A 25,556-nucleotide genomic window follows, 5' to 3' on the forward strand; every position below is an offset into this window, starting at 1 on the left:
TCCTGATGCCAGGACAGTCCACCTTGTTTCCTGTAGGGCTCAAATTAAAATCTCTTCAGTAGATTCTGGTTTTCATTAATCCTCTCGGTTTTCCAAAGTTTATGTTGAATTGTTACATATTTACGAGTATTCATTTGGGATATTCTACTGTAAGTTTTGAAAAAATACCGACGTTAAATCCGTTCGATATTATCAATCCCCTGAAATATACCGATTTTTAGTTTCCAACACTTACTACATGCATTTCATCTTTCTTCAAAATATTTTAACTGCATTCATTTTACCTTTCTTCCAAATAAATGCATATAAAACAATAACTGGTCTATTATTTTCATTATCATCATTCTTATTCTTAATAGTTGTATGAGCTATTATAGCGATATATGTTATCTTTTTCTGAATTTTCTTAAATATTTAATTTATTTTTCTCTTGGTCTTTATTTAAAATGTTTTTGTTTATTTATATTAATTTATTTCTTTTTGATTAGTTTTATTACACATCGTATATAAAGTACTATTTACGATTAAAAAAGGTAAACTGTTCAGTTTCTCGAAGATCCAGATTTTTGCTATGGAGTTCCAGATTTTTGTCACGTGCAACTAATTCTATTATACGATATACAGTAAACCCTCCATTTAATGGACTAATAGGGACTGAGGGGTGCCCGTCAAATCGCGAATTTTTTGAAAAAAAATATCGATAATATACTGCAGTTTTATCCATGTTCGCACTGTAATAAGAAAAAAAATTGTTTCACAGACACTTTTAGATAAGTTAATGTTCGATGTTGAGGCGCTTGGTTTAGGCAAATACTGCTTTGAAAAAACTATCAACTTATTTTTTGAACTTTTGAATTCTGCCGTTTTTTTATAATTAACTCCCTAAAATTACGAAATTGTGTGTAATAAAACTGCCGTAGAAAGCCACGCCACGCGACAAGAGAACCAATTACAGTGCGAGTGGTGTGATTACGTCCTAATCATTCGCCGAACATGTTTTATGAGTGGTGACTCATTTATGTTGGCTAAATTACAACAGTGTTTTTCCAACATATGATGGACTATTCGCCAAAATTTGTTAATAACAGGAAATTAATAACAAATAACCTGTTAATTTAATTATAAGCAAATCTTGGTTAAAAGCATTTTAAAATTAACAGGGTCTTAATTTTCATATGTGACATACGGACCGGGAATTTTGTCCGTTAAATCGAGGGTTTACTGTATTATAATATTAAATTAACTTAATATTGAGTTATATATATATATATATATATATATATATATATATTGTACTGTGTGGATAGGATTTGTGCTTAGTAAACGCCCGTTGTTTTTGAACAGAAGGAAGAGAGTAGATCAAAGCACTGAGACCACAGATACATCTGTAGTTGTGGGGAAATGTGAAAAGAGAAAACCATTTACGATGACAATTAATGACACTCCATAGAATAACAATAATGCAACTTTACATTATTGATAAAGCATCCTATGATTATAAATTCCGCGGTGTAGTTTAGTGGCCCGATGGCTTTATTGATATTTTAACCCGCACTGTCTGAAAGGTTGAAGACCCCTGCTTTAACACAACAATCGGCTCCTCCACGAGAGGGTAACAGATGGCAGTGGCGTAGCCAATTAGGTTTTAACTGAGGCTCGGCTATTGCCGTTACCGAGCCATGCTTTTAGAACAATAACATCCCATCCACACGTTTTCTTCAATGAGATGACGGGATAAAGACTCAAGGACTTGGTCCATCTCCCAAAAAAAATTAAAACACAACAATCAGGTATCTTAGACAACTCTTTGACTATGAACAGTGTAAACCTGATATTATTAAGGTTTCTGAAATTTCCTTAATCATGTTAACCAAATTTTATCAGATGTTTACAATTAAATGTATGGCAAGGTAAATATTTGTACGCATTTCACTTTTTACGTTTCATCTTTCATCTACAAATCCATCTAAAAATTATAATACTCATTTTTTCATTAGCTGAAATGTTAAGTTCAAAATTACATATATGAATCTACATACAATTACATAATTAGGTTTTTTCTTTGTTACTTTTTCTGGTACGCGAAAGCATTCTATTAAGATGGAATCGGATGAAAGGAAAGAATGTTAAATTTTCCTAAGTTATTGAAAATATTTTATATATTTTCATAAAATAACAAATGCTATATAATAACTTTGTAAACGATTTTTTATAATTTTAAACTTAATTAAACACCATTTTTATTTTATAATAATTTGTAATGATATTGTTATTTTGGCAGTATTTTGGCAGCATATAAGTTGTAGGACGGATTGGGTACAGATTCAATCGACCGTGAGATGCGGTGATTGATTCGTTTAATCCAGTACCCTTGGAAGGTAATGGATGGCAATGCTGTAGCCAATGAAGTCCTAATTGAGGCTCGGCTATTGCTGTTACCCTCCTGCCATGATCAGAGCTTTAATAGCTCAATAACACCTTATCCCTACACTGTCCTCTACAGATAACGGAGAATATAAAAAGCATTCTTGCTTCGCCCCTTTAAGCCAGTAAGTACTATAAGGATGTAAGTTGTAGATGTTCGGAGCGGAAGGGGAAAAAATGTAAGTTGTAGGGATCAGGTTGGAAAAAGATGGCGGCTCGTGTGTTAGTGTTTCGTGTCGTGTATTATTGATGATGAATTGTGAATTTGATTTTGAACTGAAAAGCGAAAGAAACTTAAAAGTTGTCATCAGAGAACTGGTAGAAGAAATAACGTCCGAAGAACTACCTATCGACCTTAGATCTCAAGGACTGGAGCCCATAAAAATATCAAGAATGTACCGGGCAGACCGTAAACGTCCCATGCCGATGGTTCTCGTGGAAATTAGTAAGGAGCAAAGAGAGATTTACGATCTCAAAACAGTTTGCAACCTCAGGATTAAAACAAAACCTCTCAGAAAGAAAGCAACATCAGCACATTGCCATGCTGCCAGAGATATGGGCAGGCACAGAAACTGTGCAGAGCAGTGTACAAATGTGTGAAGTGCGGGGACAGTCACCCTACTCACACATGCTCCAGGCCATGCACAAATTCAGCGATATGTGCAAAATGCGGCGGCCCACACCCAATCAACTATAGAGGCTGCACTCTCCACCCAGATAACCTGGCAAGAAACAGAAAAGCAGGCCCTCCACCAGCTCATAAACGTGCAACACCCCTTGAAGAAGGAATCCATCAGCGAACATCACACAGCTCATATGCTGCAGCAGTCACCTCAAAGGCTAAATCAGCAGAACTTATGCCCACCAGTCAAAACACAGCTGCTATCCTATCTGCCACCCCAGGGGAGATGCTAACGGCTTTCAGCAAGACCAACCCCTAATCAGAGTGATACAAACAAGTTCTTAAAAAACACTCAAGTCATCTTCACAATGATAAGCAATGAGTAATACGCCTGGATCGAACAACTTCATACATATCGCATTTTGGAATGACAACGGCCTACACAACAAACTCCTGGAACTACAAGAATTTACAGCAAGGCATAGAATAGACATCCTCTTAATCAACGAGATGCACCTTTGGCCCTGCTACAACCCCAAACTAAGGAACCACGCAATATTTAGGAATGACAGACTCAATGCCAGAGGAGGTGGAACGGCTATCTTTGTTAAAAAAGACATAAGATACAACGAGATCAAGAAGACAACGACTACAAACCTGGAAGAAAATGGAATTGAGATACACACCAACAATGCAGGTAACCTAAAGCTATATTCAGTCTACAACCCTCCAGGCAAACCACTACTAGCCTCGGACCTCTCACAGCTCCTCGACACAAACGAAGCAACAATTGTGGCGGTAGACCTAAACGAAAAACATCCCGCATGGAATAGTAGGAACTCCAACAACAACGGGAAGAGCCTCTACACGTTCGCTTATGACAAGAAACATCATCATAGTAGGTCCAGCCGAACCAACACACTACGGACCGCTAGCAAGACCTGATGTCCTGGATGTAGCCATTTTCAGGAACACCTCGCACCAATTCCAGTTATAGTTAGTCAATGATCGTAGCTCCGACCACAATCCAATACTACTAAGCCTAGGCGGGAACACAGAAATCATCCCCAGGCAGTCCTCCACAAATTTTGAAAAGCTGAACGCTACTGTCTGCAACCTCACAGGACCCGTTCCAACCATCTCCTCACCTAAAGAAATAGATACAGCTATCAGAAAAGCACAATCCCAGCTGGCCTAGCATCTGCTTTCACTGTTACCGCTCCAGTTCAAGCCAACCTGCTCCCAGAAGAGATACTAAAGCCCATCCGCAGCAAAAACAGGATCAGACCGACGTTACCATACAACATTATCCCCCCAGGATAGATAGGACAACAAACCTAGTCCGATATGCGATCAAAGATCACAAGAACCAGCTGTGGGAGAAGAAGCTAAGCTCCTTAAACACCGAAGACAACTCATTGTGGAAAATGACTAAAGCTCTTCGCAGCGACCGCCCCAATATTCAGCCAATCCACGGAGAAAGGGGCATAGCCTACCGAGACGACGAGAAAAACAGAAGCCTTCGCGGATGCCCTGGAACTTCAATTCAGCCCAAACTGCGCATTCAGACTTGCACTTCATTGAAAACATACACAGGCATGTCCGCTGTGCACTCCATCAAACCAGCAGCCAAGAAAACACAAGCTATGCTACACCAAATCATCAAGAGCCTCAACAACAGAAAGGCCCCAAGTCCTGACGAGATTTCAAAACCAAATCATAAAAGCACTCCCACATAAAACAGTTATGCATCTTGTGGCTATCATCAACGCGATGATATGACTCAACTACTTCTTCACTTGCTGGAAGCAGGCAGATATAATCCTCATCCACAAACCAGGAAAATCACCTCAATTCCCCCAAAACTACAGAACTATCATCCTCCTATCAAATCTGGGAAAAATCGCCGAAAGGTTAATCCTGAACCGCCTACAAAACGAAACGGATAGGATCCACCTAATCCCAAAAGAACAATTCGGATTTCGCAAAGGCCACTGCACATCTCAACAGGTCCACAGATTTATAGAATTCATAACTACTGGATTCAACACACAGTTGCAATCTTCCTAGATGTGGCAAAAGCCTTTGACAAAGTATGACAAAAAGGCCTCATCCACAAACTAATAGCTGCAGAATACCCACTAAACCTCGCCAAAATCGTAGCATCTTATCTGAAAGACCGAAAATTTTAAGTTAAGCTACGTGGCCTCAGATCCTCCATGAGAAGCATCACTGCATGGGTCCCGCAAGGCTCCCTCCTATCACCGCTACTCTTCAACATTTTCATCTCAGACGTACCAAGCACAGCATAATCCACCATGACTTTCTATGCAGACGAACATGGCAATACTGACCAGATCACTCAGGCCACACTTAGCCACACAACGACTACAAGACGCAGCAACAAATCTTGAAGAATGGTTTCAGAAATGGAGGATAGGTGTCAACGCCGACAAGAGCACGGCCATACTCTTTACAAGAAGGAAGGCAACCCACCACGGAGCAGTCACGATGTTCGACACTGATATACACTGATATCCCTTGGCAAAAAGAAGTAAAATACCTGGGAATCAAATTGGATAACCGACTTAGCTTCAACCCCCACATCTAACATGCTTGATACAAAGCCAACTCAGCAATAGCCCAACTATACCCTCTACTCAACCGAAGAAGCAAAGTCAGTACAGAAAACACACTAACAATATACAAAACAACCCATACTAACGTACGGATCGCTGGCATGGAGCCCACCTCCTCCAGCAACATCAAAAGACTACAGGTACTACAAAACAAATGCCTCCGAATGATCTTCGACGCCCTGTGGTTTGTTAGGAATGCTCTCCTCCACCAAGACGGAAACATGCCAGACATACCTTCGTATCTCAACCAGACTGCTGCCAAGTACACGCCCAGGCATCACTCCATCCCAACCAACTCATTCGTGATTCATCAAATTAGGATGAAAATGACAGATGGAGACACAAACGCCCGAAGGCAGCTCTGATCATCGCTTCCAACGATTCTCCACAGCCCTAATTCGGGCGAGCGAGGCGCTCAAAAATTTCTCATTATTAATACTCACAATCTAGCGATGAAGAGATAAAATCCAAGGGATTGACGTCCATCTCGCCATTAAAGTTAACAGTTAACATATAACTGGATGGAGTGGAATAGGGATTCCGGAGATGTGGTGATTAATACCCTTGAAGGGAAATGGATGGCAATGCTGTAGCCAATGAAGTTCTAACTGAGGCTCGGCTATTGCTGTTACCCTCCTGCCATGATTAGAGCTTTAATTGCTCAATAACACCTTATCCCTACACTGTCGTCTACAGATAACCGGGAAGATGAAAAGCATTCTTGCTTCGCTCCTTTAAGTCAGTCCTTATAAGGACTATAAGAAATGTAAGTGGATATTTTGCGTAAGTACTAAAATTATGTACTATTTATTTGTAAACAAAGAAAATAAGAATAGAAAATAATAACTTATTCATTTATAACTTTTATTTAACAAAGGAAATTTATTATTGCAATATTCTTTCTATTATGCCCTAGCGGATTAAAAATAGTACACAAAAATTGTGTACTATTTTTAATTACACAACTTCGGAAGCGTCGTTGCACTCCTACAATAACGGTTACTTACTTTTCGAGTGCCCTTTGGTGAAGCGATCAAAAATCTCCAGAACTTTAGGATTGGAATATAAAAGAATAACTAATCGCCACATTTCAAAACACTTCTTGGATAAAGAAGAATCCGAAAAATTTGCAGAAAAACGAAACGGACTCTGATTATGGATCTAACAAAATAATAGTCAATTTATAGAACCTGAGTAACAAAAATATTCTAAAATGTTGGAAGTGACGTCTTCGGCGACGAAAGAGATCATATTACGAGTATAACTTTAAAAGTAATTAAAATACAATCATATATATGCAAACAATTTACCTTTTTGTTTACCAAGCTTTTATATTTATCGATTCGTGGATTAGGCCTACTGGGGATGTAATTTTATATTTGATAAAAGTAGGTGCATATACGCCTTAACTCGTACCAACACCCAATACCCTCCATTTGAAGTTGATCTATTTAACATTTCCGACGATTTTTAATCTCCACAAAGTTAGCGACCCCAACAGACTTCAGAAAAAAATAAAAAATAAAAATAGGTTATTCCCAATATATTTTCTTTAATATATCAAACGTTGTTCTTTATTTCATTATGTTATTTTTTTTCTTTTTGCAATTATGTTGAAATTTCTGGAATAAAATATCCGACAACACAAGCATGGTATAAATTTTCAGGTCACTTCTGACAAGTATGGTGGTGGTGGTCTATCGCCTCTCGGTGAAAATCGAAGCGTCTATGACCTCATTTACTAACATGTCTGTGAGGTATGTTTAGGTGCGGGAATAACTCTCCAAAAACTCGTGGGAACCATCAGATTACCCAATAATGAGTGATCCGAATGATCATTTAACGCAGTGATAATTCCATTCAGTGACAGGTTTACCCCGCCACTGAGAAGAACCCTCAGAGGTGGCTCTTCCCAATGGCAGGCTCACCTCACCACTGAGTCTGAGCATAGCTGCTCATACCTCATCTCAGTGCACCATGAACAAACATATCTGTGACATAGTGTAAAAGCCCAGTTACTGCTAGTTAACAGGCGGAGACGAATTACTTAGAGAGCACGATTGATTGAAAAACGAGGTGTAAAATCTTAGTTTAATTCAACAATATAAGATCTCATTTTAATTATAATTCTACCCATATTATATCTAAACGTATAATTTATGGCGAGATATTACCAATTTTATAACGTAATCTTGACCTTTTAAGCGTTTTTACGTCCCTTTACTACAGATCGATATCTTACCAGCTAAACCCAGTACCACATCTCATGTTACTACAAAGTGCCAAATTAGGTGACGGTTGGGATTTCTTCTCCTCTATTCCATGGTTTAATTAAGGAAAGAGAAGCTTCATTAAAAACCTTAAAAAAACGACCTCTGTTCTGCCTCCATAAACAAATGCTATCTGGTCTAATTGTACTTAATTTTGTTACTTTTTTCTTTCAATCTTTACTCCAATCAATTTACTGTGCATCAAAAGACTTTCCATAAAACCATTTAATACACTACTGTTGATTGGCACGTATCTTTCAATTGAGTTCGAGTTCAAAGACGGTTTCAGTTATAGGCTGTGCGAAAATATTAAATGGAAAATTCCAGAAATAAACAATTTATAATTACTTCGGCAAAGTGGATATTAGATCCAACATTATTTCAGAGTCGAATGTTTGTAGAAACTATTAAAGTTTCTTAAGTTGACCTGAGAGCTTACGAGAATACTATCATCGACATACCAGCTGCCCTATATACTTGATTTAAGTTCAGGACTCAGGAAAGCTGTGGATTGTATTCTCGTAAGTTCTTAAGTACGAAACTCAACGTACGAAACTTTCATAGCTTCTACAAACATTCGGCTTTGATAATGTTCGATCTAATATCCATTTTACCGATGTAATTTTACGTTATCGAAATAAAGCCGTATGGCTCTTTCTCAATTCTCCCCCGGCCGTATGGCAAAAGGGAACCAGAAGAAGAATTCGACTGATCCCAGAGGTATTCCAAACCAAGGGCAACTCGTTGCAAAGGAGGAGAAAGCTACACACATGCTGAGGTGCCTAAGATACCATTCACCTTCAAATAACTTTACTGTAGTATGCTTTTATAATTCTTCTATTTTATTATTAGTTATTGTTGGTAATCTCTTGCTGTGCCTAATATACAAATTAAATTTTATCATAGGTATGTATTGTATGTATAGGGAAAAAACATAGTATTTTAGGCTTCGGTACTATCCGCGGGATGTCTTGGAACGTATCCCCAGCGGATAAGTTGGACTACTGTAATAATAAACTGGCATTTATAGGTAAAGATATTGATGATAAGTGTACATTGAGCTCCTGTTGATGGTACTTTCCGCGCAAGGCATTGCCAATGAACTGTAATGAATTCAATGTAGAAATGTATTGAAATAATTAGAGATATTAATATTAAAAGAAATCCTTTTCCTGTGTCCCTCCTACCAAAGAGATATTGTTCGACGAATTTCATAGATGTCACATAACAAATTCTGCAAAGTCGCGACGCCACAAATAATTCTGGTAAAAATAACAGAAATCAACGATCAACTACCGCGCTTATGGCGCAACTAGAAGAAGACGGTAACAATATGAGGATATGTAGGCCTTAAAAATATATTTTTAAATAAATTAATGGATCTTTTAATAAGATTAAGCTGTCATTAAAAGATATATAAAAATATATAATAGTTATAAAATTACTAATTATATCATTTTTGAATTTTGATATTTTGTAGAGGTATATTTCACACACCCTTTTTAAGTATTAATATAAATATTATTTATTTGAAGAAAACTACATGGTTTGGTTTGGATGAATTGAAATTTTGTTTATCCATCATTTCTGTATGTTATTGTGTTTGTTATTTCCCCAGTCCGGGGTTTAGGATGTTCTGTAAATTTCCGGTTAAATATCGTGAAACACGATGGGACTCGTGCCGATATTAACGGTTAAGAACAGAAACTACATACTTGATCTTAGCCAAAAGGCAGAGAAGCGATCATTCATGGAAATAAAGGCTAACTGATAACCACTCCGTATACTACTACGGTGTCACAGTACAAATTGTCTGGTTGACTCTTATTAAGTGAAATATTCTTCATATGATAGGTGATGTCTTGGAAGGGGTACCTGTACGTCGAGCCTTTATAAACAGAGCATCAGAAGCTGGGAAAACCATTGCTGAAAAGGCTCAGAGTCGATTACTTCAGAGAGGTCAAGGAAGCAAGAAGAAAAAAACGAATACTAAAAAACGCAAGCGAGATGACATCTTTTGCTGAGGATATGATGTCAGAGTTAGATCTTTTTTCCCACCCTCGTGTCAACATGTGTGTGGAAAGAAGTTCTTATGTTACCTACCAACCAGTATTCAGTACTGACAGTGGAGGTCCTGTGGAATTTTGCATACCAGGTACATCTGAAGAATACTTGGATTTGGGAAACTCATACCTACGTGTTCGTGTGCGCATCGCCGACAATGATAATAAGCCTATCGAAGATTCTTCAGTTGGTGTTGTGAATAATTTTTTCCATTCCCTGTTCAGTCAAATAGACGTTTTTCTCCAAGATAAACTAGTGAATGTGGCATCAGACACGTATCCTTATAGGGCTTATATTGAAAACCTACTAAATTATGACAGAGATGCTAAAAACAGTCAACTCACAAATGAACTATTTGTTAAAGATGATGTGGCTAATGTTAGTGATATGTTTACCAAAAGTGAATGTGGGATGCGTAGACGACAAGCTCGAATTAACCAATCAAAAAGTGTCGAGATGCTTGGGCGAATACACGCTGACATCATGCATCAAGACCGGTACTTGATCAATAACGTTACTGTTCGTGTTCGTATGGTTCGCAGTTCTCCCGAATTTTGTTTACTGACTGCAAATGCTGATTCTAAGGCTAAAGTGCAAATTGAAGAGGCTACACTTTTTGTCCGCAAAGTCAAAATAAATTCAAAGATTCAACTGGCTCACCTGTCTGTGTTAAACAAGTCAAACATGATATACCCCATCAATCGTGTGCAAGTGTCTTATTTTTCAATTCCCAAGGGTATGTCAGATGCCACACGAGACAATCTGTATCTAGGTGAAATACCATCTAGATTAATTATTGGACTGGTCGCTAGTGATGGATTTAATGGCACTTTCAACAGAAATCCATTTAATTTTCATAATCATCAAAATGCTGTTGCCCCCCATGTCAGCCTATTAAGAAGAGGAAGTTTGCGACTCGAGTTAAATTTGCTCAACCTCTTCCTGAAAACATCACAGTGGTTCTTTATGCAGAATTTGAGTGTACGTTATCCGTAACAAAGGATCGTTCTGTGTTACTGGACTATGAACACTGAACAATTAGTAAGCATACTAGAGTTAGAACCCAGTACGAGAAAAGTGGGTTTAGGAGTTTGTGCTCGTGATGAATTGCCACAATATACGATCAGAAAACAACAGTCGATGTTCGTAGTGAACACAGATCCGACCTGGTTGCCAGGACAACATTGGCAAGCTATCTATATTAAAGACAAACACGGTGATTTTTTCGATAGCTTCGGTCGTCCACCCGAAAACGATATTGTTAACTTTCTGAATATTAATACTAATAAATGGTATTATAATTCTGTAGCTGTACAAGCTAAGGAATCTGTCGCTTGTGGTTTGCATTGTGTGTATTTTTTAATATTGAGATGTCGTGGTCTTTCTATGCAAAATATTATTAGCAAATGTTATTCTAAGGATTTGTGGTTAAATGATATTGTAGTAACTAATGCTGTTACAGATCATTTACTGAAAATAAAAAAATAATTAAAAAAAAAAGTAATAATAATTGTTTTTTTTTTCACTGACCATTTTTTCCAAACCAGTTTCTTATTCCCACGCAGCTTTCGGGGAGATAGAGAGATGAATTTGGTACTCCTTCTTCGAGTTCTCTTGCGGGGAGGGATTGGAGTGGAAGCATTTTCTTCAGTGGGACTGGCTGACGTTGATGGTTGATGGGAATGGTTCTGGGTATTTGATTTGTTCAGTAAAGGTTCTGGACGTGGTATTCTATGTTCCTGTTGCTCTCCTTCTGTGAGAGCCAATTGGTTTTTCAACCCTAAATACTTTTGCAGAACATTTAAATATGCTTTTACTTTTTCATCTGCATGTTTATTTCTTATTTTTAAAATAGCACTCATTTCGTCATCAAGTGTATACAATTCACGCTCCTCTGGTGATTGGAGAAGCGTAAATTTTTTAAACATATTCATTTTCTAATAAGTGAAGTCAATAAAGGAACAATGATACTGCCTAATAATGGGAACAGTGCTCCACCGTGCTGTAAAACCAATTTTCTTCTGGTTATGAAGGGAAGCGATTTGATACTTAGTGCTCTTATAATTTTTTTTTTCCTTCGTAGGCGTGACTTTTGGTTGTTTTTTAGTGGAATATTTCCACATAATACATTTATGCAAATTTCACAGAGTGTGGTGATTTGGCTTGAGGTGCAATGTTTTAAAGCATCATTTGCTTGTTTGGGAGAGGAATGAGATAAGTACTTGATGAGATATTCATAGCGTTTGAGTCTATCAGCCATTCAGGGATAAATACTGTATTGGGTTCTTCTCCTGTCAAAATCCGTGACCTCAGGCGTAAATTATCAGGTGTTTACTGTCTAAAGTCTAAAACTAAATATGAGTGGGGTTCGCGTGTTTCATCTTTATAAATCTGAACTAACACATTCGTTTGTCCTGGAAATACTTGGGAAGCTAAATGAGAAAACTGCAAAGAGTCTCGGGGATTTTTAAAAGCAATAACATAATGACTATTGAGAGAAATTGTACGTAAATGTGTACCTTTACAGAATAAATTTTGTGTCAGTAGAATGACACTAAGGTTACGGTTATGTGAACCTTTTATGAATACATCAGCTATTTCCGTGCTGTCCTTAGCCTGGTGAACCAAATCATCGATTATGAGTAAATTTCTCACATTAGAATCAAATTCAGGTAACTTCAAACCATTCACGAACTCTATATTGGTAAATTTTTTAAATTTATCTTGATTTTCACTGTAACAGTAAACGATTCGTTCCGGTGGTGGTTTGATTAGTTGATTACAATGTTCTATGAGAGACAACACGAATGTTGTTTTTCCTGACTGAGTAGCTCCCGAAATTATACATGTAAATGGATGTATGAACATATTGAAAATGATAATATAATAAGTCTATGATTGTTTTTATATAATTACAGTTCATGTAAAAACAAATAGATACTTCTTTTAATATCAAAAAAAATCTCCTTGTCAACATTTTCTTTTTTTTTTTTTTTTTTTTTATCACAGTCACCATGTAATCATGCCAAGATGAATTTTCTTTTTTAATTCTAAGAAAAAAAAAGCTATTGTGGAATAATAGTAACAATAACATTGATGTTAAAAATGTACAAGAGAAGGGCGACACTGCAAATCATCGTGTTGGGAAACAACCATGGATTTTTACCAACCAGGCAGAATGTTGTTTTGTTTTCTGTCCCATAGATGGCATCTTTTGCTTATGGGGTATATGAGTGTAAGGAATTATCCTTTAAAATACCCATAGGGAAAGGTGCATGTGTCTGTTGACACTATGCGCTTCGCAAAAGTGTATCCAAATCTTTTTGTTACTGAGGTCGTTTTGAGTTGACAGCTCCATTTGTCTTTGTGGACAGAAAATGGTACAGGAATTTGGATATTTTGTGGCTCACACCTTACTGCTGCAATCATAGATTCCAGATTAATCTCAGTGGCCGCGCGAGATTTTAAAGTAATGCCTTTGCATTTGGTCACAATCTTACCCCCCCGCGTTCTGTAGGAATAAGATTTGGGGCCTGTGGTAACAAACTCGACAATAAAGTCACCGTCGAGTTCGTCACCTAGCTCCCCATGGACGGTGAGTAATCGCCCGGTTTTTCACTGAAAATGACAGAATCAGTATCTGTGTATAAAAGCCGTCTTTGCAAAGGTTGCATGACCTCGTATTACTTTATCCTACCGTACGCAGCTACAAATGAGGAGATGACAGCATTCCCTTTCCTATTTTCAGGTTCAGTGCCTTCAATAGGAGAGTAGGCAACCATCATCTGCTCTTCTGAAACTAACCTGGCATCTTGGATAACTTTACTGTTATCTAAAAAAAGTTCTACGAGGTCTTCATAAGAGGAAATCACCTGGGTCTGAGTTCTTAACATTCTCATGCCAAGCCTTCCCCATAGAGAATTCAAACAAAGCTTAGCAAGTGAACGTTTACCAGGGATTTTACTAATGTGTTCACTATTTAACATAACACCTTCCCTTAGCACGTCCAGATAAGCCTGTCGGTTTTGACCTTCAGGCCATCCAGATGCTTCCTGTTTCAGCTTCAGAAAGGTTTCAATATAGTGAGCAAAGAAGTTTTCTTCCCCTTCAAATTTTTGAAAAAAATGCCACACCTCGTAAAATTCAATAACTTTATAACCGCGAGAACGTGCTAAATCTAATTCTGGACTGCACCAATAACCTGTAAATGATCGATCCGTATGAGAGCATAATGGGGCCATTTCGGAAGCACACTTTCCGCACAGGGGAAGATTAATTTTTCGTTCACTGTGATGGGCAAAACCAGTAAAAAGAGATCAGTAGGTGCTTCCACTTTTGCATGGCAAATACCAAAGTATACCCCAGGAAAATAGTTGAAATTATCGATAATAACTTCGGGATGCCTCATAGGAAATACCTGGTATTTCATTACCCATGGATAAAGGCTATTGAAGTCCAAATAGCGAATAACTTCCCCTTCTGACTGAATTTTGTGATACATTTTGTAGCAGTCGGTTCTGCCACCATGCAGAGCACTACGAGGTAATATGGGATCTGGAATATTAAGAGCAGCAATAAAGGTTTTCAAGGCTGTGTTTTCAGAAATTTCTGCATTAAACTGACATTCCCAAATTGAGATAACGTCGAATCCTTGGCTATGAAAGTAGTTTTCGCGATCTTTCGTTTGCTCAAAAAGGGAAATCATGTCAGTGTTTCTGTATGATTGGAATGTACTTGGTCTATAACAAAATTGACAACCATGGAAGAAGCAGCCGTAATATTCAAAAATTAAGCTTCCACATTTCCCATCGACAAAATAAGGTCCGATGTGGACTTCTCCCCCCACAGAACGTGCATGTTGTATGGTTATGTTGTTCTGTTGTTCTTGCCATTTGAGCCAAGCCAAAGCCTTTCGACTTTGCACGTTTTCCCCTATGTAACCCCAAGCAGGAAGTATGGCCAATGTGTTAGGTTTCAAAAAGTTTTGGAGAAATACTCTCAAACATACTCCTGCAATTGTAATGTCATGGAGAAAGGGATCAATCTGGGTGAGCTGTATGAAGAGAGTACGAAAAGTGTTGCAACTATCACGCAAAACACGCACGTCATCTTTCGTATAAGCTAAAAGTTCCGCTTTCAGACAGTATTCAGTGTCTAGCCAATTTTCGTACCAATTTCATCAATTTCATCCCCGATAATCCCTCTGGATTATCGGGGATGACTCCACGATAATCCAGAGAATCGGATGTGTGAAACTTATGAGGAAAGAAACCCTTACGAACTTCTGGGAGATCGAACATGGCTGGGAGTTTCCTAAGAGCGACACTAATGTAGGAAAAACTGTCAAGAAATATGATGTTTAAAGGGTCATAATAGATAGCAAGTATCTTCGATCCATCAAACACTACACAGGTTGGAAATTTTTTGAAAAAAGATATTCCAAAATAAAATACCCGTCAAAACCACGAAAATTGTGTGCAATTACACGAATATTTTCGTATTTTGGTTTGACAGTCCGAAGGATTTTACCATCTCGATCTCTTTTCATAATATTCTTGACAGAAAACAGCTCATCTAGGAATTGACCCACACAGTTTTCACCCCAAAACTCGCGTTCGTGACTACCGAAATCAGCTATACATAATACTGGTACATGACGATGATTTTTAGCTATAGTTTCTGTGTCAAAAAAACCATAGAAACTTGTTTATTTGAGACCTCAGATTTTTTCACAAAGCATTTCTGTTTTGGGTGAACTGATTTGCAGTAGTTGCAGAAATTTTCAGGTGGACAGACGTGACTTTTATCTGTAGAGAAAGTAGTCAAACACTGTCCGCAACGATGGATTTTTGAACAAATATTATTTTGTATGTGCAAATTCAGACATTCGTTGCCGTAGAAAAACCTGTTGCATAATTTACACAAAAGAAGGTCCCGCACACTATGACTGGTGTTTGTGCGACAGCGGATGCATATATTTTTGCATCTATGCATTTGCAGTTTCATACAAGTGCTGTATGTGTGAAAGCAACTGGGGCAATAATATTTATTCCCAAACAGAGCAGGCACACTACGCACTAAATCATAATGAGAGTTGTGGTATAAAAGGCAAATCTGTTTACTTGCATTTGGCCCCCGAAACATCACAGAAAAATCAGCATCTGCCAAAAAAATTACGATTTGGTATTCCGGAGTCAAATGCTTTTGAAAGAGATCTGCTTCTGGAATAACACAAGAAATGAGCGGAACCCCTGCAATTTTGTGGAGAGTTAAAGCCCTCTTTGTTTGTAATTTTTTACGATCTAAATGCACTTGTCTGTATGTTTACGCATCTTCAGTTTGTGCAGAAACACCCAGAACAAGTGCTTGGGCCATGTAAAGATTGTCTTTGTTGTTAATTTCCACAACAGCTCTTTTGATTTTCATAAATTCATCCAGGCTAAGCAGCATTCTTCTTTTAACATTGATTTTTCTACCACCCCCATTGTTACTGATATTGATAAGTACGACATCGATCGCAAGATCATTTGTCAAAAGAAACTCACGTTTCGATTGGGCGACAGCATAAAAAGCATCAACTATCCTTTGGATAGTTAGTTCAGAAAGCAACATGAACGGTAAGTTTATGTTGCTTTCTAAACTGGATGCACTAACACCCAACTGAATGTGAGAAAAAGTTCCAGAACCCGATAAACGCTGAATGATTTCATTAAGCATATCTCGAAATATTTCAAAAAAACACTGGTGAAAAGAGTTCCAGATCACGAAATCGAACTTGATACTCCAATTGTCGAGTTTGATACTTGATGGATTTACTTGATCGGGCCACCGAAACAGTATAAAAGTCCCTGTAGAGTGAGGGTTCAATAGTTGTAGAAGTAGAGAGTTTAGTTTCACATCCAGTAACTGAATGTGAATCATATAAATTTTGGGGAGGGTCGCGACTTCCTCCAGCCACACCAGCAATTGTTATATTAGAATTAATACCACGTCCGGTGGTTTGTGCATTTTTGCAAGCATTTTCTTCAGTCAAATCTACCTCTACAATAGAGGGTTGATGAATGAATATATTCCCATTACCATCAACGAACCGAATAACAGATGATCGCTATTAAAAAAAAAAAAAAAAAAAATACTTTCTAGATTTGAGAAATATCGTTTAGAAATAAAACTCAAGGTGATTTTAGCAATTTCAATACTACATAAGAGTTTCACTAACACACTTTTACTAAACATAGCCCCTCAAAATTATCCCCAAAAAATCCTAATAACCAAAAAATAAATTAATGTTACTCATCATAATTTATTAGCAATTTCGACACTATGCGATAGTTTCACTAACACAATATTACTAAATAACCACACTCAATATCTTTTCCCAATCAAAAAAATAAAAAATAATATATATATATATATATGACTTATGAGATTTCACTTAACACAAAACAGAATGAATATCATGAACATGATTTTTATGTTCCATTGCAAAAACCACCTTATAACTTTATAGACAAAATCGCTAATGTAGTTACTAAAATTCAAATGACATTGCTATAAAATGACAAAATTAACATACCTTTTCTCCAGAAAAACTCATTTTGAAACTATAATAATCTTCTGAATGCATACAACTGTTACAAATACTACTAGAAAGTTACTACTAGAAACTCGAATTGGAACCAAAGAGTGAGCCTTTAGTCTATTTATAAAAAAATTAGAACCAATGGAAAACCAAAAATCACATCATGTGACAATGAATAACTTAGTTCTCATCGATCACACAAGGTCAAATTACGAACCTTTGCTACCCATCAGAAAGTTGACTAATACACATCCCTGAGAAAAATTTTACCTTTGAAGTAACCGATATCTATACGGGTAAGAAAAGAACGATGACCACTGATCAGAAATAAGTCACTCAGTTATCTACAAACAAGGTTAATGAAAATATCATGTGACAGTGAATAACTTAGTTCTCAACGATCACAGGTCAAATTACGAACCTTTGCTACCCATCAGAAAGTTGACTAATACAGATCCCTGAGAAAAATTTTACCTTTGAAGTAACCGATATCTATATGGGTAAGAAAAGAACGATGACCACTGATCGGAAATGAGTCACTCAGATATCACCAAACAAGGTTAATGAAAATTAACAGTGTGGGAAAAAAATTCGCAAATAAATTCTACTTACAGAAATAGGTTAAGAGCGCAAGGAATCGAAGGTAAAATTAATAGTTATATTGGCAATTTCCCAACGGAAACCAAGAGTTCGAAACAAAACAAACGATTTCTCCCCCCCCACCCCCCCCCCCCCCCACCCCCCCCCCCCCCCACCCCCCCCCCCCCCCACCCCCCCCCCCCCCCACCCCCCCCCCCCCCCACCCCCCCCCCCCCCCACCCCCCCCCCCCCCCACCCCCCCCCCCCCCCACCCCCCCCCCCCCCCACCCCCCCCCCCCCCCACCCCCCCCCCCCCCCACCCCCCCCCCCCCCCACCCCCCCCCCCCCCCACCCCCCCCCCCCCCCACCCCCCCCCCCCCCCACCCCCCCCCCCCCCCACCCCCCCCCCCCCCCACCCCCCCCCCCCCCCACCCCCCCCCCCCCCCACCCCCCCCCCCCCCCACCCCCCCCCCCCCCCACCCCCCCCCCCCCCCACCCCCCCCCCCCCCCACCCCCCCCCCCCCCCACCCCCCCCCCCCCCCACCCCCCCCCCCCCCCACCCCCCCCCCCCCCCACCCCCCCCCCCCCCCACCCCCCCCCCCCCCCACCCCCCCCCCCCCCCACCCCCCCCCCCCACTCCCTTACGGGACCTTTTCGTTGTCTTAGACATGGCGGCATGATCAGGAGTGGCCTCAAGAGGCGGAAACTCTTCCTGTGTTGTGACCTTTTCATTACTTGGTTTTGTTGCTGATGTGACTGCACCACCCATCCTCTCTGTGAGGGTTCTGGATGGGCAGGTGTCGACTTTGTGGTCAGTGACCCCACATTTCAAACAAGCTGCCTCACATTTTTCTTGGTTGTGGCCAATTTTTAGGCAGTTCTTGCATTTTATGCGAGGGCAGTCTGCCCCAAGATGATTGAAGGCACTACATCTAAAGCACTGCTTTTTGACGCCTGGGTAATTTACCATTACCCGGGCAGATCCTATGAGGACAAAGTTAGGAACTTCGGTCCTCATTTCAAGAGAGATAGTTACTTCCCCTGACTTCCACTCAGAATTGTCTGCGTCATTGTGAACCTGGATTTCCCGTACAACTCCCCACTTAGAGAATACGCTGTGAATTATATAGTTGTTCTCTGCATATTCTAGGGGAAATCGTGGTATCTTAAGGGTTCTCAGGATGCTCCCAACCATGAAGGGAGATACTTTTACTTTACCACAGTCAAACCCTTTGAGAAGCTTTTCTCTGGTCTCCATATTTTTGGTCACTACCTGGTATCTTCCTCCTCCATAAGGGGTAAATCCAAAAATATATTCTCTTCGCCGACGCAGTCTATGATAGCTTTCGCCATCGCCCTTGACGGTATTGTGGCGTCAACCTCAATTCCGAGGGTACGAACACGCGGCAGAATAGAGGGCATGATCAGATGGGGGAGCCTAACTATTCCCACCAACAAGTGTTTGATATTTCCCCAGTCAGGGGTTTACGAAGTTCTGTACATTTTTTTGAGAGGGGGTTTTGTCAGGGGTTGTGCGTGTACGGGGGAGAGAATCAGCAATTGCTCTAATCTTCATTCTCGCTATAATATTTATATAGGGCCTGTTTCAGCTCTCTGTATGTTCCTAGGTTTCTGTCATCGAACGGCAGTTTGTTTATCATGTCAGGTACGTAGAAGTTTCGGGTGGCTTTGCCGTTCTGATTGTTGTACTTATATGTTATGTAGTTTGTTGACTGTGGTCTTGTTATTTGATATGTTGTTCTGGTTACTCTATATGTTGGTCTGTAGTAGTATTTTAACATGACTGTGTAGTGGCATAAAGTGTTTCACCTTAAATATTTTGTGTTTTGTCCTTGCTTCCTGCATAAGTGTGGGTTGTTTCCAGAATATCAGTTTTACCATTTTATCTTGCAACCATTGTAACCTGTTAAGTCTGTAGTCTGTGCAGAATGCGAATGATGTGATTGCATATCTTAAAATATTTTCGATAATAATTTTTAGATTAGTATTTTTATGTGGTTTGGGGAAATGTCTTTTAATCTGTATAGTTTGCTTGCTATTATCCTAAGCTTGGTACGTAGGTAGTTTGTATGGCTATTCCAACTTTGATCAGCATCGAAGTGAAGTCCAAGATAGCGTGTTGTTTTCACTTGTGTGATGGTTGTGATTTTAGGTTCGGCGCTTTGTGTATAGGAGGATGAATGTTGGACAGTGAGATATTTAGTTTCTATGGGCAGGGTTTGGGGATTTTTGAATATCATTAGCTTTATTTTTCCAGGGTTTATATATATATGACGTTTTTGGTTAACCAGTTAGTGATTTGATTGATGTCGAGTTGCATATTTGTGTAAGCGATATTTGCATTGTTGTGAATGGATACTATGGCCATGTCGTCTGCGTACTGGAAGATTTTACTTTTTAGGGGGAGTTGGCTTATGTCGTGTATGTATATGTTAAATATAATGGGAGGACAGCTCCTTGTGATACTACACAGGTTATATGTACCTCTTTGCTGCACGCTGATCCTATACATGTGGTGTAATTTCTATTTTTCATGTATGCTTTAAACCACTGGAGTAGACGACCTCCAATTTTGATATTTCCAATTGCGTTAGTTTCATTAACAAGGTTTTGTGTGTTAGTGTGTCAAATGCTTTTGTTAGGTCAATGAATACCACTGATGTTATTCGGTTTTTATCTAATACAGCGTTTATTAGATCTGTGAAATCTTTCAGAAGTGTTGCTGTTCCTTTATTTTTTTAAAAGCCATATTGTGTTGTGGGTATGATTTGAAATTTTTCAACGTATGTGAAGAATTTGTGATGCACGATGCGCTCCATGATTTGGTTGATACAGACAACATGGCGATGGGTCTGTAATTACTTATAATGTTTCTTTTTCCCTGTTTGTGTATGGATGTGATTAATGCAGTCGTTAGTGTTTCAGGTATGTGTTCCGTTTCGACGATTTTATTTAAGAGTTTTCCCCGTCTATCCCCGTCTATCCCCGGTCCTTTGTTAGGGTTAATTTGGTGAATTGCCAGTGAGAGGTATTCTTTTGTTAATGTGGGGAACCACATCGACTGAGTTGCTCGTGGACCTAGTGAAGAATGCTAGTTTGTGTGAGGAAAGTTGTTTCTTTTAGTTTTTGGACAGAGTTCACGAAGTGCTGATTAAAGTTATTTGCCAACCGTTTGAGGGATTTGGGGTCGCAGGCAAAGCTGTGTTTTATTGTTTCTGAGGCTGTGGTTCTGTGTATATTGTCCACCATTTCATTAATCAGGTGCTAGGTTTCCTTTATGTCATTCTGAGCTGTTGTGAATTTGTTGCTGTAATAGTTTCTTTTTGCCGTTCTAATCTGTGTTGTTAGGAGATTCCGTTTTCGTTTGTATTCAGCTTTTAAAGAGATATTGTTCGGCGACTTCTTAAGTTGTTTCCATAGGGCATCTTTTCTTTATATGTCTGCTAATATGTTGCCTGTTATCCATGGATTTTGTTTCGTTTGGGGGCGTATTTTTATTTTTGTTAATGCTTTGTTACATATTTTGTTAAATGCAAGTTTAAGATTATTATATACAGCTTCCGCAGTGTCTAAAGATGCTATCTGCATCCAGTCTGTTTTTCTGATTTCATTGTTTACTATTGTTTCGTTTAGAATGCTATGATACTGTTTTGTAGTCTCAGTGATTTTTATGGGTTCTGGTTCAGTGTGTAACTGCAATGCTGTGAAATAATGGTCTGCTGGTTTGATTGTTATGACGGCTGCTGTGTGGCTGTTTGGAGGGGCCCTTATATTTATATGATCAATGCAGGTTGAGGTTGTTGTGTTTCCGACTATCTCTTCTCGTGTATACGACTGTATGGATGGGGTTATGTTATATGCCGATAATAGCTCTAGGTATTGTTCTGTGTTGTTATTTATGTTCCTAATGTTTATATTAATGTCTCCTATTATTAACAAGTATTTTGAGGTGCCTACTTTCGTGGCTGAAAGCCATCTGTTTAGTTCTTCTAGGAATTTTGTGGTGCTTAAGTTGGGTGGTCTGTATATTGCGTTTAATATCAGGGAGTTTTCTTGTTTGATGTTTTTAATTTCGATGCATATGTTTTCTGCGTATTCTAATTTATAGTTTATTTCTGTTACTTCTAGTTTATGTTTGGTAAATATTATTATACCACCGCCTCGTTTTGTTTGTCTGCAGTGTTTGTGTTGTTGGAAGTGTGGCATTTGGTAGGAGGTTGCCTCTTCGTTTGTCGTAGATACTTTAGTCAGTATTAAAATGTCTATTTCGTCTATATCTTCCTTCAGATAAGCTTACAGGGTCAGCCAGTATTTTTGAATGCTTCTGATGTTGATGTGGAGAATAGATAGTCCGTTTTTGGGGATAGTCACTTGTTTCAATTCTGTTATTGATTTCAGAAATGTGGCAATTATCATGTTCCGGGGTGATTTCGTCTGCTTGATGATCTGCATTCATGTTGGTTGGTGTGCTGTTCCTTCTTTACGAGTTGTCAATATTCCTTTCAATGTGGCAGAATGTGTGAGGTCTTCTACGGATTTTATTTCGAATGGTTTTGCGTCTTGTGTCTTTTTAAGGAATATTTTGCGGTCTCTTATCCATATAAACTGGTAATTTGTTTCTGTTTTTACTTTCCTTGCTTGGTAGAATAGTTTCTGATAACATGGTGTTAAGTATTCGGACAACTGTATTGGGGTATTGTCGTGGTCTTCTTTCAGATCCTTGACTATTGGTTTTTTTATTCCTGCTAGCTTTTATAAGCGTAGATTTTGTTTGGCTTGTTTTGAGAAATGCATTGAGAAATACATGTTTCTCTGGTTCCTACATGTTACATGGTTTTATTCCCCCGTTAAGTCTTCTTGGAATTTGTAGCACTTCATATTTCTTGTTTGACGATCTTGCTGTGATTTTTAATATAGCGACTTCCATTGTACCATTGTGACCAGCGTATACTTCGAACTTTGAGTACTTATAATTTACTTATTACTTAACAGATACTTACATGAATATGTTCGTCTTGAAGAACGGAATTCACTGATATATTTTACATTTTAATTCAAAAGAAAAAATCTGCTTTGGAACTTAAAATATGGGAGCATCGAAATAGCGCGCTTGCTACCGCTTAATTTTAAACTTTTTTTTTAACATTTTATTATTTCTCAGATAAATTACATACATTGTATGAACACAATTATGCATAACAAATACTTTCTCGTACATAAAGTTTTTTTTTATATAATAATAATAACAATAACTGTTTTCAACGTATATTATTATAATATTCATAATGATGATTATTACAGATGTTTCTTTGCAATTTTATACTCTATATATACAACATCAATGGATAAAATCATATCCATTACATACTCTATATTGCATACTTTGGTTACAGTTTTTACATACATTACATATATTTGATTACATATGATACATTACTTACATTTGTTTACATATAATACATGCATTACATACATTGCTTTACATGTGATACGTACATTACATGCATTTGGTTACATATGATACATCTTGGATGATAACTAATTTCCCTGCTTTCATTCCTGAAGCTTACATGCAAGCTTATCTGAGGATGACACCAGTTGGTTATTATTTATTGTTTTTTTCTTGCTGTGTTGGGAAGCTACGAAATCTATAATTGAGAAATTCGCGCACGCACGCACGCACGCACGCACACACACACACACACACACACACACACACACACACACACACACACACACACACACACACACACACACACACACACACACACACACACACACACACACACACACACACACACACACACACACACACACACACACACACACACACACACACACACACACACACACACACACACACACACACACACACACACACACACACAATAACTTGGAATGTATTGATGCATCGCTGAACTGGAAGCCTGAACGAATACGAATATATTGTGTTTCATTAAGTTTGTATGGTATTTTGGGTGCGTGTTTCTTGTTCATAGTATGTCCTTAGAGATCTTTTCAGGCTCTTGTAGTTTGTAAGGTTTCTGTATTCAAAAGGTAATTTGTTTATCATGTCTGGGATGTAGAAGTTTCGCGTGGCCTTTCCGTAGTGATTATTTTGCTTATATGTGATATAATTAGTTGTCTGAGGTCTTATTATACGGTATGTATTTCTGACTGTCCTGTAGTTGGCATCGAAATAATATTTTAACAAAGCTGCAAAACATTTATATCACTATGCAGCTTTGTTAAATTATTTTGTGTTCTGACATCATATTTTGTGTTCTGACATCATATTTTGTGTTCTGACATCAGTATTTTGTATTCTGACATTGCAATATATATAAAGACGTTATTTTCTCTTTGTTTCCAAATGATCAGTTTTATCATTTTGTACTGTAGCGATATTAATCTATTTAATTTCTAGGGTGCACAGAAAGCATACGTTGTTATAGATTATCTTATTATATATTTTGGCATAGTGTTTTGTATATTACTGTTTTTAGGCGTATGGGAACTAGGACATTTAACCAGTATTTTATCGTATTGTTTCAACCTGAGCGATTGTAGTGGTTTTGCTGTTCTGTGTGTTTTTCATGTTGGAAAGTGGATGTTGGATGGTTATATATTTGTTATCAACTGGTCGAGTCAGGATTTCTGGATATCATTAATTTTTTCTTTTCTGTGTTTAGGTGTATGCAGTTTTTCGTGAGCCAGTCTATGATCAAATTAATGTCATGTTGCATATTTGTTTGGGCTATGCTTGCGTTATTATGGATGGATATTATTGCTGTATCGTCTGCGTATTGGAATATCTTACCTTTGAGTGGTAACTGATTAATATCGTGCGTGTAAATGTTGAATAGAGTTGGGGAGAATACAGCTCCCTGTGGTACTCCACAGGTTACTGGTAGCTCTCTGCTTCGGATTGACCCAATACGTGTGATATGGTTTCTATTTTGGAGGTAGTTTTTAAACCACCTGTGAAGAGACCCGTCTATTCCAACATGCCTCATCTTTTCTAACAAGGCTCGATGTGTGAGAGAATCGAATGGTTTAGGTAGATCAATAAAGACTAGCATGGCAATTTTGTTTTTGTCTAAGGCGGTATTAATTACGTCTGTAAAGTCTTCCAAGAGAGATGTTGTTCCCTTATTTTGCTGAAAACCATATTGTGTTTTGGAGATAATATGAAAGGTCTCTGTGTATGCTGTGAGTTTTTTCAGTATGATCCCTCCATAATTTGATTGATAATTGCTAATGTTGCTATGGGTCTGTAATTGCTGATTAAATTTCTTTTTCCATGTTTGTATATGGGTGTGATTATGGCGGTCTTTAGCATACTTCGCATCTGT

At 38.4% G+C, this 25,556-nt stretch overlaps 1 pseudogene; it reads right to left on the minus strand.

Moving 5' to 3' along the window:
* Nucleotides 1-9,581: 9,581 nt before the first annotated feature.
* On the minus strand, nucleotides 9,582-9,700 carry LOC150106002 (U2 spliceosomal RNA; annotated as a pseudogene).
* Nucleotides 9,701-25,556: the final 15,856 nt, after the last annotated feature.

This window comes from Typopeltis vanoorti, chromosome 6 (genome assembly GCF_054136105.1).
Source record: "Typopeltis vanoorti isolate ZY-2024b chromosome 6, IOZ_Tvanoo_1.0, whole genome shotgun sequence".
Taxonomy (NCBI): domain Eukaryota; kingdom Metazoa; phylum Arthropoda; class Arachnida; order Uropygi; family Thelyphonidae; genus Typopeltis; species Typopeltis vanoorti.